Source organism: Poecilia mexicana, unplaced genomic scaffold, assembly GCF_051168715.1.
Source record: "Poecilia mexicana isolate PSO_F unplaced genomic scaffold, ASM5116871v1 scaffold_2, whole genome shotgun sequence".
Classification (NCBI taxonomy): Eukaryota; Metazoa; Chordata; class Actinopteri; order Cyprinodontiformes; family Poeciliidae; genus Poecilia; species Poecilia mexicana.
Window position 1 is genome coordinate 17,084,735 of NW_028263371.1, and position 6,480 is coordinate 17,091,214.

Here is a 6,480-nt window from a genome sequence, read left to right on the forward strand (position 1 = left end):
ATGTTTTTTGTCTCCTGCATGCCCCACTAATCAGACCCATATGGGAATCATTAGGCTGTAGGGGTTACATAAGGACCATCCTTTATCTCCTGATCAGGCCCTCTTTCTACACTCCAACAAACCTTTCAGCTGCCTCTGAATTCTGCTTCCTTTCTTTCTTTCCTCGGCAGACATATTTCCTCCCGTACCTTTTAATAGTTAGTAAATATCTTGCTCTCTTTGCTGAGCCTCCATAATTTCTCGCTCATAAAGAGCACTTCCTGTGGGACTGGGTTTTTATTGAGTCTGCGTAGCCGTTTGTCCTGCATATGGGTGGGACCTGTGAAATATCTCCCCCCCCTTTGACCTGCAGATGGGGCTAATAAAAACGACGGGCGAGCTCGAAGGCCGACAGGTGAGGTCAAAGGTCGACACGTTGAAAGTGAATGCGTTTACAGCTGGAAATTTTGTGCACTTATTTTACACGCCGTCCATAAATCTGCTTTGCCACAGTGGGACAGTTCCATTAACTGATGAAGCCTGGAGATGTAAGTATTATTAATTTAGCGCAGTAAGGGAAAAAATAACGCAGAAACACAGTTGAAGAACAATTCAAGAACGTAGGTGCTCTTCTTCGTCACCTACGGTACACACAGACCAGTTGCCATGGCAACAGCTGACAACAGCTCCAGTAGCATATCAGGATTCAACACCAAAAATCCCACACAAAGAACAGAACATTCAGTCCATCACAGTCTTATGTTTTCAGGCTTGATGTTTATTTTGTGATTATTAATAAGTGGTTATCTGAACGCAGCTGTGGTTGATTAGATAATTTAAACTCCTGCTGCGCTGAGGACCTGTCAGAGAGTCGGCGTGTGGGTCGGCTTCTTCTTTTTTTTTTTTACTGAACCAAAACACACGGTGTGAAGCTAAGCAGCTTCACATGTTCAGGTTGTCAAAGTCAAGCTAGCTTAGCCTTTCTCACTTCTTTTTTTAATCAAAACTTTTTCGTGACCTGTGAAATGTGTTAACCTTGGACCTTAATATCTAGTTGTTGTAGTGTTGACACTTAGCAGCAAAGCTCTGGATACCTTTTCTCTTTCATATATCCAGTGTACATTTAAGATTTAGCGTGCTGTGTTGCCAACTTGTCAGCTAAAATCAATGTTTTTTGCCTTCCATCACAAAGCCAGAGGACGCAAAAAACTGCTAGCAGATTTTGACCACCGCTGGTTTTATCTGTCAATTTGTCAACGTAAAGTGCTAAATCTTAGATGTATGTGATGTATAACAGAAAAAGGGACACAGGGCTTTGTTGTCAACACTGCGACAACTAGAAAGCAAAGTCAGAAAAAAGTTTTAATTAAAAAAATAGGGAAGGTGGAAAGTCGGTCAGTTATGCAGAATTCAATGTGTTTCGGTTCAGTTAACCAAAAATAAAATAAATAAATGAGGCAACCAACACACCGACTCTCTGACAGATGCTCAGCACAGCAGGAGTTTAAATTATCTAATCAACCACAGCTGCGTTCAGATAAGCACTTATTAATAATTGCAAACTCAACATCAAGCCTGAAAACATAAAACTGTAACGGACTGGATGTTCTGTTCCTGGTGTGGAAAGCGTTTGCGTGTTTTTCTGGTTTGGAATCCTGATACACTACTGGAGCTTTTGTCAGTCAGTTGCTAAGTCAGCCAGCAAGCGTGTAGCGTAGCCGACAAAAAGAAGAAAACAAGCGTTTTTGAGTCGTTTAACATTTTTGTTTAACATTTTTTTTCTGCGTTATTTTCCTTTTGCAATGGGCCACTGCACTAAATTAATAACGCCTAGATCTCCATGCTTAATTCTCTTAATGGAATTGTTCTACTGTGGCTACGGATGGAAAGTAAAAGAATCGTCTTTCTGTCCTCCAGCGTTGTGCGCATGCCCGAAATTTCCTGATGTAAACAATAACATACAACGTGTCAACAGAGGATCATTCCAGCTGCAAATGGAGTTCAGGGGGACATTCTGGGGTGTGGCCCCATCCAGTGAAGCCTGTCTGTCTTTAAGCTACAGATGTAGCAGGCTGCCAGCAAACTGCACACTGCTCACTGTTTTTATGGCCCACATGAGAACGATCAGGAGCCGGGCGGCTCTGACTCTCAGAGAGTCCTGTGCCACTCCCCCAAAACAAAATTTTGAACAAGAGCATGTGAGACCCAGAAGGGCGGGATCCTCTGATGGGAGTCGAGGTTTCACAGGAGGAGGGTACAGCCGGAGCAAGAGGTTGCGCAGGCCTCATGGAAACTGTCACGGAAAGTTAAAGCAGGAGTTGTCACGGGCGACCATCTTGGTGGAGGTAGAACACGACTTAGCGGGTCTGGGAGTGATTTGACGGCGCTGGTGAGAGGAATGCAGCGGTCTCCTGAACAACAGCTGGGACCACCGAGTAAATCATGGAGACCTATGAGGACGCTTTGGAAAGCTACTCTGGCGAACGCCGGAGTTCTGTGTAAACCTGTCAGTGAAATAAAACACGTTTCTGACCCTGCCCTGGTGAATCGAAGCCGTCACATGGAGGAAGACCAGCTTCCTTCACGATGTGCAGCCAACTGCTCCCTGCTAGGGTCGCACCCATCCACTTCTTTCACTTTCAACACCGATACCGATATCTGAGGTTTAGTATCGGCTGATTCGACACAGAGAAACAGCTGAAGTGACTTAAAACGCTACATTTTCTTTAAACAGCACTGAACTTCAAATGTATTTTCCAACTCTGCGCCACTACAGAGCACTTAAATACACCGAAAGCTTCTCAATCTTGGTCAAACATGTAAAAACAACTTTCATTTGTTCAGTCAGTGCAATCAGGAGTAGAACAGCCAGTGTAAAAATAAACAATAAAGAAACTGAAACTGATGAAAGCAACAGGTTGACTAACTCGGTCAAACATCAGCACTCTTCATGTTCACCAGGTAGTTATGGGTCGATCCCGACAGTAGCCATTTTGTTTGTGTATCTTTCTCTCACACGTTGGTTAAGTGTCCACATGTTTTCTTTTTGTCGGTCTCAAAGCCATGGGTCTGCATTGTGCATCAACTTGCCTACTGAGATGGTGCAGATCGCTTCAGCTTCATACTTGTATTAATAAATTCTTGTTTTGTTTGCTTTCTTGATTTTGTGGAATACTTTGTGATTTCTGGACTTTTTTCTGCATTTAATCCTCTAATTCATGTTGGCTTTGTTATATTGTAAAATGTTTGTTTTCTAAAATTGTTTTTTTGATATTTGTCTTCCTAAACTTTTCCTTTCTCTTTATAAAATTAGTTTATGTATTTACCTGGCTGTCCATATGCACAGTGATTTATTGATTGATCCCTTTTGCCAACTATTCATTTCTTTATTCCTGTTTATCTTCTGTTGTTGAGAGGGTGTCTTGGTTATTTCTGTCCTTGATGCTCTGTAATTTTGTTTTGTCTTGCTTTACTTATATTTTTGTCGCCTCCTCTCCTGACAGAAACTTGCTCGCTACGCCACAAAAGATGGAGCATCATTGTTTTCGTGGCATGTCGCTGCAAACTTGCTCCCTCCTCGCAAGGCGTTGTAAATAAACAGCCGAATTCTTCGTTTTCCTGCTGGTGTTCGGGAGGAAAAACGTCTGACGAAGAGGATAAAAGTAAACTGGATGTGGATGGAGAACAAATCCAATGTTGCACCAAGCATTAGCAATCGTCTTCAACAAATATAATTGTGTGAGTCAGAAATGAGTCCTAAAAAAAAGAGCCTAAGATATGTATCTCTTTTGATGAATTTTGCATGGAGCCCACTGCAGCAGCAGCAGCAGCTGTAAGCTGGCGCAGAAGCGCAACATTCCTTTGCTTTGAGACAACGCAGACTAAGTGGTTGACTTTTCTTTACATAGGCCTTAATTACAAACTAAACTGGGAGACATTCGCTGAGGAAATGATAAAACATGCCCTGAACAAGCCATTAAAACAGCACAGAGATTCATTGTGTTGTTACAGCAACAAACGTGACTTACAACACTCACTTTCTCAGAAATTGTGGACAAGCAGGGAACACAATTGTAATTCATGTCACTATTTTAGAGCTTTCTCACACCAAGAAGCACCAGCAACTTTACAGAAAAACACACAGTCCCTCACACACACACACACACATTTTAACACTCCCGCCCTACAGTTCCTTCATATTATAACCACAAACAAATGTTTTATGTTTTGTTTTTTGTAACAGAGCTACAGAAAAGCAGTGCATAGTTGTGAAGTGAAAGAGGGAAAAAATAATTTCATTTTTATGAATAAATATATAAAATGTGTAGTATGCAGATTTTAATGGAAGACGGATGGAGCTAAATGTTGGGTAACTTTGTTAGCAGCTCCAACAAATCTAACATCAGGGTGAAGACGGACCTTTCAGCAGCGACCCAGAGCAACACGGAAATGGTTCAGCTCAAAGCAGATTCATATCTTAGAATGACCTAGTGAAAGTGCAGACCTGTATCTTATTATTAATAACAAAAGTATATCTTCTGGTAAGCCTCAGGGCTCTATTTTTGGGCCCAACTTTGTTCAGTATTTACGTGGAGACAAGGGAGACATGTACCTGATGCTAAAGTCATCCTCTATGCTGACGATACAGTCATGTACTACTGAGGCTTAAAGACTGCTTGTAATGTTGTGGAATGTCATCTTATAGATTTGAAACTAATTTTAAATGTTTCTAACAATTTCTCTTTTTTCAAGACCCCTCTAAGGCTTCTCTCCTTACGAGAGAACACTATCGACATGCTGCCTTGTTACAAGTACCTTAGGGTTTTGATTGATGATCGGCTCTCCTGTAGGGACCCTTATCAAAAAGTTAAAACTGAAATTGTGCTTCAGAACATTCTTTACTGTTGTTCCCAACAATGTTGGCTGCTGCCATCTTTCCTGCCTTCTCGGACTACGACGACCTTCTTTACAGATGTTCCTTATCCAGTCTGAGTCTGTGAGAGCCGGAGCTGTTTGGCAAAGACTGGGTGAAAAATGTCAGTCTGCGTATGTAAAAACACTAGTTGAGTAATATAAATGCCTTTCTATTGTTTGCACGTGGACACGTGTTAGGCATAAACAAAAACAGAACACTAACATTTATAGTCTTAACTAATTTGCAACGCTTGTCTCCATTAAGCTGTTTTCACAACATAAAACAGTTTAATAGACAATAAAACTGCATACCCTAGATAAAATGTTATACATAACATAAATGCTAAAATTAACTTAAAACAGACCACAGTGAAACAATAGGCATCATAGGCTGACTGTTAACCATGACTGTAAACCTAAACCTGCTCCACTTTAACAAACTCCTTCAGTCTTAATCTAAAAATGTGCCAGTCTGGAAAAGGCTTCAAGTCCTCGGGTAAGGAACTTCACACAGTCATGGCTTGCACAGAAAAAAATATGTTGTGCAAAAAAAGTAGTTGTTGCAGAATGCACCATGAGTTACTAACACTAAACTTCCACACTGAAGAGGAACCACAAGGTCAATGAGCACCAGAGGAGCCTCACCTCTCAAACATTTAAAAATGAATGATGCATTACAATATTTAACAATCCAGGTTTTTGAGAACATGGCAGCGATGAAATCTTAATTTTAATTGCCTTTTTAAAAGACATATTGTCTTTTGAGGCCTGATGGTTGTTGGTGTTGCTTGGAACTGGGACGTCACACAACTTAATGGCAAAGAATCGATGGAAAGCATGAAACTGTTTGCACCTTGAAACAGAAGGCAGTGCCTGTGTACATCCAGTGGAATTGAAAGGTGGCTCGACACAATAGTGGCACTTTTAGAATTTTATTTGTAAACGATTTTTGAAAATCATTTAATCAATTGCACCAAAGTCTAATAAAATACGTTGAAGTTAATAATCTTAAGGCGACATGTAAAAATTGTCCAGGGGAGTGAATACTTTTGTAAGGCACTGTAAGAGTAAAGGGTGTTTTATTATGGACATGTCTGGTGACCTTCTAGTCAATACTTTGACTGTCATGAATTTTTTGTAAATATATATATATATATATATATATACTAATATTTGACATCCATGTTTCCTCCTAATATTTTAAAGGGGCAGTATTATGTGTTTTCCAGGCACATAATGCCATTTAATAGAACTATCAAGTAGCTACGTTACCTTCAATTGATACAAAAATTATATATATAAAAAAATTCCCTTCTCACCCTCCGCGGGTGGTCTCTCTCTCTCTCTCATCCTCTGAGCTCGGGTCCTCTACCAGAGGCCTGGGAGCTTGAGGGTTCTGCGCAGTATCTTGGCTGTGCCTAGAACTGCACATTTCTGGACTGAGATGTCTGATGTTGTTCCTGGGATCTGTTTGAGCCACTGCTCCAGTTTGGGGGTGACTGCCCCGAGGGCACCGATGACCACAGGCACCACTGTGGTCTTCACCTTCCAGGCCTTCTCCAGTTCCTCTCTGAGGCCCTGGTATTT